Genomic DNA, 13,606 nt, shown 5'->3' with positions numbered 1-13,606 from the left:
AAGAGACGGTCTGAAGCGTTCGGATTCCCCCTTGGTATGGCAAGTCAATTTACCTTATAATAAAATATTTGAATAAGTATTTAATGTGAGAATTAGCTTTATTTGCCAAGTTTGTGCAGCCAAACAAGGAATTTGACTTCGGCTCCACTTTTCTATCAATGAAGACATTTAAAATATAAATATAAAAAAAGGGAAATAAAAATTAAATGTTTTATTTGTAAATATGTATATACGGTGTTTTTACAAAAGAGACAGTCAAGGTTGAATTGGTACAGAAATTCACGTTATGGATCAATCTGGGCACTGTGAAGTGTTCATCAGAGAGAGTGTCTGGGGAAAAAAAATGCAAATAGCACTATGTAAGTCAAGTCAAGTTTATTTACAGGTCCTTCTCAAAATATTAGCATATTGTGATAAAGTTCATTATTTTCCATAATGTCATGATGAAAATTTAACATTCATATATTTTAGATTCATTGCACACTAACTGAAATATTTCAGGTCTTTTATTGTCTTAATACGGATGATTTTGGCATACAGCTCATGAAAACCCAAAATTCCTATCTCACAAAATTAGCATATTTCATCCGACCAATAAAAGAAAAGTGTTTTTAATACAAAAAACGTCAACCGTCAAATAATCATGTACAGTTATGCACTCAATACTTGGTTTGGCAGAAATGACTGCTTCAATGCGGCGTGGCATGGAGGCAATCAGCCTGTGGCACTGCTGAGGTCTTATGGAGGCCCAGGATGCTTCGATAGCGGCCTTTAGCTCATCCAGAATGTTGGGTCTTGAGTCTCTCAACGTTCTCTTCACAATATCCCACAGATTATCTATGGGGTTCAGGTCAGGAGAGTTGACAGGCCAATTGAGCACAGTGATACCATGGTCAGTAAACCATTTACCAGTGGTTTTGGCACTGTGAGCAGGTGCCAGGTCGTGCTGAAAAATGAAATCTTCATCTCCATAAAGCTTTTCAGCAGATGGAAGCATGAAGTGCTCCAAAATCTCCTGATAGCTAGCTGCATTGACCCTGCCCTTGATAAAACACAGTGGACCAACACCAGCAGCTGACACGGCACCCCAGACCATCACTGACTGTGGGTACTTGACACTGGACTTCTGGCATTTTGGCATTTCCGTCTCCCCAGTCTTCCTCCAGACTCTGGCACCTTGATTTCCGAATGACATGCAGAATTTGCTTTCATCCGAAAAAAGTACTTTGGACCACTGAGCAACAGTCCAGTGCTGCTTCTCTGTAGCTCAGGTCAGGCGCTTCTGCCGCTGTTTCTGGTTCAAAAGTGGCTTGACCTGGGGAATGCGGCACCTGTAGCCCATTTCCTGCACACGCCTGTGCACGGTGGCTCTGGATGTTTCTACTCCAGACTCAGTCCACTGCTTCCGCAGGTCCCCCAAGGTCTGGAATTGGCCCTTCTCCACAATCTTCCTCAGGGTCCGGTCACCTCTTCTCGTTGTGCAGCGTTTTCTGCCACACTTTTTCCTTCCCACTGTCTTCCCACTGAGGTGCCTTGATACAGCACTCTGGGAACAGCCTATTTGTTCAGAAATTTCTTTCTGTGTCTTACCCTCTTGCTTGAGGGTGTCAATAGTGGCCTTCTGGACAGCAGTCAGGTCGGCAGTCTTACCCATGATTGGGGTTTTGAGTGATGAACCAGGCTGGGAGTTTTAAAGGCCTCAGGAATCTTTTGCAGTTGTTTAGAGTTAACTCGTTGATTCAGATGATTAGGTTCATAGCTCGTTTAGAGACCCTTTTAATGATATGCTAATTTTGTGAGATAGGAATTTTGGGTTTTCATGAGCTGTATGCCAAAATCATCCGTATTAAGACAATAAAAGACCTGAAATATTTCAGTTAGTGTGCAATGAATCTAAAATATATGAATGTTACATTTTCATCATGACATTATGGAAAATAATGAACTTTATCACAATATGCTAATATTTTGAGAAGGACCTGTATATAGCGCTTTTCAGCAACAAGGCACTCCAAGAACTGTACACGAGGAAAAACATTACAATGATATACAAAATCAAACACAGAAAAACAAATCAAATGACATTAATAATCCTTGGGGATTTACTGGTAAGAGCTGGTTCTACTCCAATCTTTCTAATAGAGGTAATTAGCTCATTTAGTCCTCTGTGGTAAGGAATTCATCCTGTGCTAGAGGAAAAATGATAATATTAATCCCTGAAGTTGCTGGTATGAGGCAGCTGTGGTCCCATCATTCAAATAGTAACAGTCATGGGCACTCATTGAAGTCTAAGTAGAGAAGCTGGATCACCGGTAGGTCCAAACTTTTTAAATACTGATAATGTTTGGCTTTCACTGGTATGAAATTGTTGTAATACAATCCTTCTAAGAAATCTAAACATCTCTGGTCATTGGTGTAAAAACAGCTGTAGTCAAATTTTCAAATACTAATAATATTTGGCTTTTGCTGGTAATCCTTCTGAGAAATCTGAAAATCTATGAAAAGTAATGAAATCACACATGTAGCGCCAACCTGAAGGTAAAAGTCTAAACAGTTCGTGTCCAGGATGTGTGGGCTCTGCAGAGATATTACCTGCCCTTTTCCTCACCCTAATTTGTACATGTCCTGGATAGAAGGAAGGTCAGGCCTGATATTTTCTCCGCAGACCTAATTTCTCTTTGTAGTTTGAACCCGTTCTATTTTGTGGATGAGCCAATCCACAAAGTGATGAATGTAAAGAGGACAGACTGAATTATGGCAGTGTAGAAGATGATTAGGTGTGATTGTGACAGGATGTACATCTTGAGTTGCTGCAGAAAGTACAGTCTCTGCTGGGCCTTCTTCTGAACAGTGTCTGTGTGCAGGGACCATATCAGCATTTCTTTTGGAGCGGGACAATGGTGAAGTGTTTGAAGCAAGAGAGAACCTAACACAGATCCCGAAATGCCTTCTTCCCACCCACACTGCATGTCCGTCAAGGATCATTCTCCCTAAAACAAATAATGTTGCTTTTCCCATGCATGTGCGTTAGACTTTGAGCTACTGCACATTCTTCATATAGTGTGAATAAGTGTTACTAAAATCTAATTCTTACATGCAGAAAGTTGATTTTAAGATGTTAAATCCCACTGTAGCAATTAATAACTTTTAGTTTTAATTGATTAAAAAACTTGATTAAAAAATGTTTTATGCTATGTAAAATCTAGAGTGAAGTATGATTTTCTGGTAAGAATTCTATTTTACCTATTCACAACCCTCCTGATGAATCATAAAGAATGTTTCATAAGTGCACCCATACATTGTTTACATTTTGTCACACTGCAACAGCAATCTTCAATGTAATTATTCTGACTTTATGTGACAGACTAATGAAAAGTGCTGCACAATTGTGAAGTGGAAGGGAAATAATATATAGTTTGCAAAATGTTTAACAAATAAAAATCCAAAGAGTGGCATGCATTCGGATGCAGCCCATATTTACTTTACTATTTACTTTGATATCCCTACTTTGGAATAGCTTAGATCTAGGCATATTCGTATCTTAGAAGGAGCCAAGTAAGGTCCAAACCTAAATCCAATTGTAAATCTGTGGTATGACATAAAAACTGCAGTTTACACGCTCCATCCGGTCTGACTGAGCTTTAGCTATTTGTAAGGAACAATGGGAAAAGATCTCTAAACGTGCAAAGCTGCTAGACATTTTAAGCTGTGTTTGGAGCAAAAAGTGGTTCTATTACTATTTCCTAATCAAAAACTATGCTTTCTTTTTCAATTCAATTATATTCAAAAATACTTTATTAATCCCAAAGGGAAATTAAATGTTGTTATAGCTCATATTATGAAGGTTTCCTCAAAGAGCCGTTGTAGATACTGATGGCTGTGGGCAGGAAGGATCTCCTGTAGCGCTCCGTCTTACAGCAGATCTGAAGAATCCTCTGACTGAAGACACTCTGTTGTTGTAGGACAGTCTCATGAAGAGGATGCTCAGAGTTCTCCATAATGTTCTTCATTTTATGAAGAATCCTTCTTTCCACAATGATCTCCAGAGGTTCCAGAGGAGTCCCCAGAACAGAGCCAGCCTTTTTTATCACCTTGTTGAGTTTTTTAAGTCCCTGGTTCTGATGCTGCTTCCCCAGCAGATGATGGTAGAAGAGATCACACTTTCCACAACAGACTTATAGAAGATATGCAGCATCTTGCTGCAAACACCAAAAGACCTAAGCTTCCTCAAGAAGTACAGTCTGCTCTGTCCCTTCTTGTAGATGGCTTCACAGTTGCATCTCCACTCTAGTCTGTTGTCCAGGTGAACACCGAGGTATTTATACTCCTCCACCACCTCCACTTCTTCTCCCATGATAGAAATAGTTTTTGACTTATTCCTGTTTCTCTTAAAATCTACAATCATCTCCTTTGTTTTAGTCACGTTCAACATGAGATGATTGTTTCCACACCATGCCACAAAGCATTTTCTTCCATTTCCTAATTTTGTGCTATTTTGTGTTGGTGTTGTTGAGAATTAAAATCATGTACTTTTATGCTATTAGTTCAGTTTGCATGTATAACCATAAAACTGCTCAACAGTGTCTTACAAAAAATCCTAATAAACAAAAAAGTTTCAGATTGTAACAAAATGGATCCAGACCTATTAGCTACAGACTATAACTCTAACAAGCGTTAAAAGAAAAGTTAGAAGAAAAGATAGAATTATTTCCTAGGAGAAAATTAAGTTTGAGACATTAAATAGTTTTGAACATTTGGATTTTAAATATCTGTGTTACATATTCAGTGAAGCCTTTAAACCTTCAAATGGAAAGCTTTTTTGGATATGTTTAATTTCATGAGAGTTTGGTTTCCTTAAATATTACAACAATCTGCCAAACATCTTAAATACAGGGGCCTCCAGTAGAGCCCCAGTGAAGCTGTATGACGTATAAAAATAGAGTGAGAGGGTTCATCAGTCAGCAGGAATCTGGCCTACTTTTCCTCCTTTAAACATGCATAAAACACATCAGTCGGCTTTCATGAATAATAATTTATTGTCGCCATGCCTGCAGTTAGCAGTGTGTTTTAATCATAGCTTAACATAGCCTATAGAAAAAACACTATTCCCCATATTTAGGAAGTAAGAACTTGAAAATCTCTCTGCAGAAAGAAGATAAGGCCACTGCCTTGCAAAAATGTACTTTTTATAGCATGACAGTACAAGTAGCATGAACAAAATGTAATTTTGCTTCCCCTTGGCTCCAGATTTCATGCTCTTTTCTCATAGTGCCCACTGACCAATGCCATACTAAGCCTGCAGGAAATGGTTTTGCTAATCTTTATTTCGATTAATAAATTCACAAATGTAGTAATTTCTCTTCTGTGTCATTAGAACAGGACAAATCAATCTGAATATATGACAGAGCATAAAGTAAAATAAATGTAGTGATTGAAAATGGTTGATATGATCTGCACTTTGTCTGGAAATTGTTGCTTAGATACCAAACAACTCAATTCTACAACAATTTTTATGTTTACAATTAAAATTGATCTTGACTGTGCATTCCCATGTTTGATTTTCCCGAAATAGTATTACATTTGCTATCATCATGATGCTCAGTGCAAGATAGCCAAAAGATGGAAGAACTCCAGTTATAGATTGAAACACACTGTAAAAGTTTCCAACTCAATCCCTTGCACTGATAAATGTTTTAAAATCAATAAAACATTTAGATAAGGGAATGAAATTGACTGAATACACATTACTGTTACATTCCAGGTTGTTTTGAAGTAAAACTTCAGACCGTTTTAAGATTTTCCTCAGTTAATGATCACACTGATCTTGTAGGCTAAAATTCAACAGAAAAATGAACAAATCTGTTTGAAGGGAAAATATCTTATTTCGCAAAAGTGTATCAGCAGCTGACTCTTTGACTTGTTTTATTTATCAGTTTGTGAGGAAATTTGTTGTTCACAGATTTTTCAAGTGACTCCATGGATTTTCTGTCAGATTTAGTTCTGAACCCTGATGCTGTCCTTTCTTCAGTTGATTTCGACATATGGTTAGACTCACATTGATCCAGAAAGTAAAATCTCTCTTCATCTTCAGCTTTCTAGCAGATAAATTACGGTTTTCTGTAAAACTAACTAGTATTTAGAACTGTTCATTATTTCTTCTATCTCTACAAAAAGTATACTTCCATCTAAAGAAAAGTGACCCTGGAGTAGGATGGTGCTACCACCACATTTCACTGTGGGTATGGTGGCACATATTTTATTGATGTTGTTTTTTATTGACTTTTTGGAATTGCAGACTGAAGTTGAAGTGTGGTTTAAGCCAACCAAAACACTTTCTTCCTCAATGATATTAAATATTTTAGCCAGATCTGGATGTTCACTTCAGGAGAACATTCTTCTTTTTCTCAACTATACTAATTTGTTTGGACATATGCAGATGCTTGTGCCATGTAGAAGATAATGAGTTTGTAGACTTCTTATGTCCACTCTATACAGTCGTATTCACCAAATTAGAATAGGCGTTCCGATGAGGTCAGATTAAAAACCTTTCTACATTAATAACCTTTAAGCAGGCATTAAACATACTTTTCATTAGGCTCACATTTCTGCATTTAAAATGTTTTTCTTTTAATGGTCTGATGTAATATTCTAATCCTAAATGTCTTGTTTTCATTAGCTGCAAGCAAGAAATCATCATAATTAACAGAAATACATGCTTTGAAAAATCAGTCTGTGTGTAAATAGTCTATTTGATGTGTTTTCCTTAGTGAATTGAGTTGGTGAAATAAATGAACTTAATAATATTCTAATTTATTATATATGACTACGTCCCTCACCTGACAGAGAAACAGTCCCTCACCACCATGATTGAAAATTCTTAATGTGCTCTTAGGGTTGCAACCTTACCTTGAAAACATGTCTCCTGTTAATGTAGCAAAACAACTTGATCTTTGTCTCATCTGACCTTTTAAAAGCTTGCTCCAGAAGATGTTTGGCTTGTCCGATGTGGTTGTGGTTCCTGGCTTGTCACTGAAAAATCATAACCCACTTCCTTTCACCTGAGAGGCAACAGTTTGAGTCTTCTTCCACACTTTGACAAAGAAGTGACACATCTGAACAACGTGTTTTAACATGCGGTTTTTTGAACAGATGATTATGCTGAGTGCTATTGTATATATTGCCCCTAATAATGTACTGTAAATTTACAATTCTTCTTGCAACACCTTCACTGAGTTGGAGTCCTTTTTCCGCTGGCAAAGAGAATCCCACATGTTTATTTGAGGACATAATAAACGACTCACCCCTCTCCATTCAGTAATTTGCATTACCTGCCTTCACTGTACGCCTTTGCACACAAACCTGAACATCTGGATGGGGGCGCTGTGACAATGGATGCCCAGAGAGCGTGGCGCTATACATCTGACACAGGAGAATTATAGAGTTAATAGTATTTGGCATGACAGGGAGAGAGAGCGAGGAGCGCAGTGCCGCTCTGAGTGCAGTCTCATCCTGTTTAGTATTCACTGTGCGCAGCGCCTAGAGGCCCTGGAGGGCTCACCTGCCCGGAGTCTAGACGCTCTGTATCACACACTGAGAGGACAGCGGGATCGAACCTCCGGCCCCTGGCTTCACTGTCCTTGCTGGGTAGCGCAGGAGGGCGTCGTTTCCACCGCCAGAAGACAGTGAGTGTGCGGATTGAATGGATGGACTGGTGGGTGGGGCTCAGACGGTCAGGTCGGCTGGGGACGCTGGCAGCACGTCTACCTGCTTCCTGCGACGCCTTTGGGCTCCTATAGGTCATCCTTTAAAAGTAATCGGATTACTTATTCATCTGTAGTTTGTTGTCTAGTTTGCCTACTGTTTACCTTCCCGCCAAATTTATATATATATATATAAAACTTTTAAGGGGTGAATTTGAATTTTCAAATTTTAAAATATAATTTGTTGGTGTATTTGCTGTGTATTATCACATAAACAACATTTTTTTTTTTTATCTGACCAAAACACACTACAGATGTGAATCAATAATCTCCATTGTCATTTCCAGAACGCAGTTAACTCACCAAGACAATTAAAACTCATTGATTGCTGGAAGTATAGGTGCCATATGTCAGTTCATTACAATGGCTCTATTGGCAAAACAGTAGCGACAGCAACATTATCTGTCCGTCTACCTGCCTATCTATCAGGCCGATCAGTAGCTCTGTGATCTGTCTGCAACCCCTGGGATGGGAGGGTAAAAAATCCCTCCTGTGTCCCCCCTCCTCGATAGTTCTGAGCTCCAATCCTCGCCTGTATGCATACATGTGTGTGTGTGTGTGTGTGTGTGCATGAATGGTGTGCTGCTGCTGGTTCAGAGCATACAGTCAGAGTGAATGACTGTCTGTGGCGAGGGAGGGAGGGAGACACTACCGCTTCTTCTTCTGCGCAGCTCCTCTATTCGGAACAATTTCCAGCAGAATCCAACAGAGGGGTAAGTTAAACGGTTCGGGTTAACTCGTCCGCTGGTTCGGACTCATCAGACGGTGCGGGACGGATAGGTCTTGTCCCGCTCCAGCACTGTGCGTGTGTTTGTAGGGGGGTGTACTCATGAATTTGGATGAACAAGAAGGTATGGTGTGCTGCTGAAGTGAAGGTTAGGCTATTGTGGGTTTTTTGTTCTGAACTGGGTGGTAAAGTTGAGGTGACTACTTTGGGGGATGGGCACATGGGAACAGAGCAAACTTTAACCACTTCACACCGGCTTCATACTTTTGTCGCGCTGCCTCCCTCCTTCAGTGGCGCCACCAGGGGGGGCCGGGGGGGGGTCAATAGTCATTCTAAACAATTGCTGTACTCCCTGGCATGGCAGTCTTAAGAATATAATATAATATGATTATAAATAAATATAATTTCATTTCATTCATGGATGATTTTAAAATAGGATGGGATAAATAATAGGTTGGAATTATTTATATTAGCTAATATGCTTTTTTTTTGTCTTTTATAGGGGCCCTTCTAAAAATGTCTGCCATCTTTCTTGGCACTGCTCTCAAATGAAATCCAAATCCCATAAAATCAATGCCTGGTTGACATCACACCACATACAAATTATGAGATGTAATTATGAAATTACAAATTATGGCAAAAATTACAATCACAATTATTCAGTCAATAGACCTATTGCATGTTTATGTTTACTCTGAATTTCCAAGCATGCACACTGCTCTGGTTGGCAAAAACCAAGAGATGGCTGTGCTGGATTCATATTTAAACCTGTGTAAGAGGACAAAAGTTTTGTATAGGACATTTTATTGCTTTATCTACTACCAACGACTTTATTATCCAATTTAAAGATAAGCTGACTCATAATTAAAAACAACAAAGTAAACAATTGACAATAATCCTGTTGTGAAAAAAAAAACAAAAAACAGACACGCAACCATGATCTGAAAGGTTCTTATAGTTCTGCTAGTCATTAATCTCTAAACTGAATAGTTTAGAGATTTTTTTTTTTTTTTATTGAAAAAAACAAAAATGAACACTTGATTTATTAATAAATCTCAGTGTGTATTCATGCTCACAACTTTCATGGCATTTCAACTTTTTACATTCACTTTTACCCTCTGCCTTAAAAGCCTAATTTTGCCAGGAAAATGGTCCATGGCCTATTCCAACCATCTCTGATGATTGCCTCTCTCTTTCCATCTTACTTCAACCACTGCCTATACTCTGGATACCTTCCAATCTTTCAAAATGAAGAGTTAGAGTTTTTAAAACATGGACACCAAATTTTCTTGCATGGTAACAAAGCATGATCTAAAGTACCAAATCAGCAGGTGTTTAGTATATAGGCATTTGAAAAAAAAAAGACGTCTTAAGAGAATCCAGACTTTTTTAATGGATATAAATTTAAAGTTCAGCAGCATTAACAGCAGCTCTATTCCTCACTGGCAATAAAGGCATGGTCCATTATTTTAATTTGCGAGCTAATTAAAAGATTAATAGAATGAATCTATTCTATTAATAGAATTAATAGAAAAACTAATAGATGAGCAGATTTTTGCAAGATACATTTGTAAAGATAATAGATATGCTGGAACTCTGAGTGATAAGAATCTTGGTCTTGACTCTCCTATCTTTTCCAATAACTTAAAACAGAAATACATTTTAATTTTTCCTTTCTGTTGACATTTATAGAGAGTAAGGAATCTGATGGATTGACTTTTTAAATGTAAAAGCAGCAGATGACAATAATTAACACTAACTGACATCAAATCGAACTACAGTTCACACTTTTAACACCTAACAAGCTCACACTAAATACCAGTTACAAACTATGTGATATTTTGGTTGTTATGACAGTTTATTGACATAAAATACAAATAACAGTAGACCTAATATTGAGTAAATACATTTTTAGGACTTCCTGTGCTTTGTAAAAAAAAAAAAAGATTTTTTAGCCTGACGTGTTCACCTTGGACTTGTTATGGAAGACATTCACTGGTAAACTCCTATAAGATTGTCCTAAAATATGTTTACAACAATTTCAGGTGGAACCTGACACTGATGTCAGCATCTGATTCAAGGCTTCTAATTTGGCGGTTTAGTAAGTGAAACACTGGTCCAGTCAGTGGCTGAATCAGAATCCTCAGATAAGACACCAACATCAGCGATGAAAGGACATCGACAGCTAAGGGTCGACAATGTTAATTAGCAAAACTTGAAATTATTATTATTTGTAGAATGTAATTGGTGCTTCAGCATTGTCAACTCTGAGTAGGGAGGTTCGATTAAAGCATTTTTTACTGATAGCAGATGTAGGGTAAAGTAGGCAAGGTTCAGAATGGCAGTGGAGATTGATATTCTCGTAGTTTCTACTATACATATTTTTTTAATACCAAGTGAAAATATTTAATTACACGTGACATGAAATGTATATTGTTTCATAGCCCCATACTTGTTATAACCCCAATTTCAATGAAGTTGGGATGTTGCATAAAATATATATTAAAAAAAACAGAATACAGTGATTTACAAATACTGTTCAACCTATATGAAATAAAATAAAATAAAATATTGCATATACAGTGCCTTGTGAAAGTATTCGGCCCCCTTGAACTTTTCAACTTCTTGCCACATTTCAGGCTTCAAACATAAAGATATAAAAAATTTTGTGAAAAATCAACAACAAGTGGGACACAATCGTGAAGTGGAATGAAATTTATTGGATGTGTCAAACTTGTTTAACAAATAAAAAACTGAAAAGTGCGGCGTGCAATATTATTCGGCCCCCTTGCGTTAATACTTTGTAGCGCCACCCTTTGCTGCAATTACAGCTGCAAGTCGCTTGGGGTATGTCTATCAGTTTTGCACATCGAGAGACTGAAATTCTTGCTCATTCTTCCTTGCAAAACAGCTGGAGCTCAGTGAGGTTGGATGGAGAGCGTTCGTGAACAGCAGTCTTCAGCTCTTTCCACATATTCTCGATTGGATTCAGATCTGGACTTTGACTTGGCCATTCCAACACCTGAATACGTTTATTTGTGAACCATTCTATTGTAGATTTGGCTTTATGTTTTGGATCATTGTCTTGTTGGAAGATAAATCTCCGTCCCAGTCTCAGGTTTCTTGCAGACTCCAACAGGTTTTCTTCCAGAATGGTCCTGTATTTGGCTCCATCCATCTTCCCATCAATTTTGACCATCTTCCCTGTCCCTGCTGACGAAAAGCAGGCCCAAACCATGATGCTGCCACCACCATGTTTGACAGTGGGGATGGTGTGTTCAGGGTGATGAGCTGTGTTGCTTTTACGCCAAACATATCGTTTTGCATTGTGGCCAAACAGTTCGATTTTGGTTTCATCTGACCAGGCACCTTCTTCCACATGTTTGGTGTGTCTCCCAGGTGGCTTGTGGCAAACTCTAGATGAGACTTTTTATGGATATCTTTGAACTTTAAACTTCTCCACAACAGTATCTCGGACCTGCCTGGTGTGTTCCTTGGTCTTCATGATGCTCTCTGTGCTTTAAACAGAACCCTGAGACTATCACAGAGCAGGTGCATTTATACGGAGACTTGATTACACACAGGTGGATTCTATATATCATCATCAGTCATTTGGGACAACATTGGATCATTCAGAGATCCTCACTGAACTTCTGGAGTGAGTTTGCTGCACTCAAAGTAAAGGGGCCGAATAATATTGCACGCCCCACTTTTCAGTTTTTTATCTGTTAAAAAAGTTTGACACGTCCAATAAATTTCATTCCACTTCACAATTGTGTCCAACTTTCGCAAGGCACTATACAGGTCCTTCTCAAAATATTAGCATATTGTGATAAAGTTCATTATTTTCCATAATGTCATGATGAAAATTTAACATTCATATATTTTAGATTCATTGCACACTAACTGAAATATTTCAGGTCTTTTATTGGCTTAATACGGATGATTTTGGCATACAGCTCATGAAAACCCAAAATTCCTATCTCACAATATTAGCATATTTCATCCGACCAATAAAAGAAAAGTGTTTTTAATACAAAAAACATCAACCTTCAAATAATCATGTACAGTTATGCACTCAATACTTGGTCGGGAATCCTTTTGCAGAAATGACTGCTTCAATGCGGCGTGGCATGGAGGCAATCAGCCTGTGGCACTGCTGAGGATCATATGGAGGCCCAGGATGCTTCGATAGCGGCCTTTAGCTCATCCAGAGTGTTGGGTCTTGAGTCTCTCAATGTTCTCTTCACAATATCCCACAGATTATCTATGGGGTTCAGGTCAGGAGAGTTGGCAGGCCAATTGAGCACAGTGATACCATGGTCAGTAAACCATTTACCAGTGGTTTTGGCACTGTGAGCAGGTGCCAGGTCATGCTGAAAAATGAAATCTTCATCTCCATAAAGCTTTTCAGCAGATGGAAGCATGAAGTGCTCCAAAATCTCCTGATAGCTAGCTGCATTGACCCTGCCCTTGATAAAACACAGTGGACCAACACCAGCAGCTGACACGGCACCCCAGACCATCACTGACTGTGGGTACTTGACACTGGACTTCTGGCATTTTGGCGTTTCCTTCTCCCCAGTCTTCCTCCAGACTCTGGCACCTTGATTTCCGAATGACATGCAGAATTTGCTTTCATCCGAAAAAAGTACTTTGGACCACTGAGCAACAGTCCAGTGCTGCTTCTCTGTAGCTCAGGTCAGGCGCTTCTGCCGCTGTTTCTGGTTCAAAAGTGGCTTGACCTGGGGAATGCGGCACCTGTAGCCCATTTCCTGCACACGCCTGTGCACGGTGGCTCTGGATGTTTCTACTCCAGACTCAGTCCACTGCTTCCGCAGGTCCCCCAAGGTCTGGAATCGGCCCTTCTCCACAATCTTCCTCAGAGTCCGGTCACCTCTTCTCGTTGTGCAGCGTTTTCTGCCACACTTTTTCCTTCCCACAGACTTCCCACTGAGGTGCCTTGATACAGCACTCTGGGAACAGCCTATTTGTTCAGAAATTTCTTTCTGTGTCTTACCCTCTTGCTTGAGGGTGTCAATAGTGGCCTTCTGGACAGCAGTCAGGTCGGCAGTCTTACCCATGATTGGGGTTTTGAGTGATGAACCAGGCTGGGAGT

This window comes from Girardinichthys multiradiatus, chromosome 5 (genome assembly GCF_021462225.1).
Source record: "Girardinichthys multiradiatus isolate DD_20200921_A chromosome 5, DD_fGirMul_XY1, whole genome shotgun sequence".
NCBI lineage: Eukaryota > Metazoa > Chordata > Actinopteri > Cyprinodontiformes > Goodeidae > Girardinichthys > Girardinichthys multiradiatus.
The sequence above is the reverse complement of the archived record's forward strand: the minus strand, read 5'-3'. Positions refer to the sequence as shown.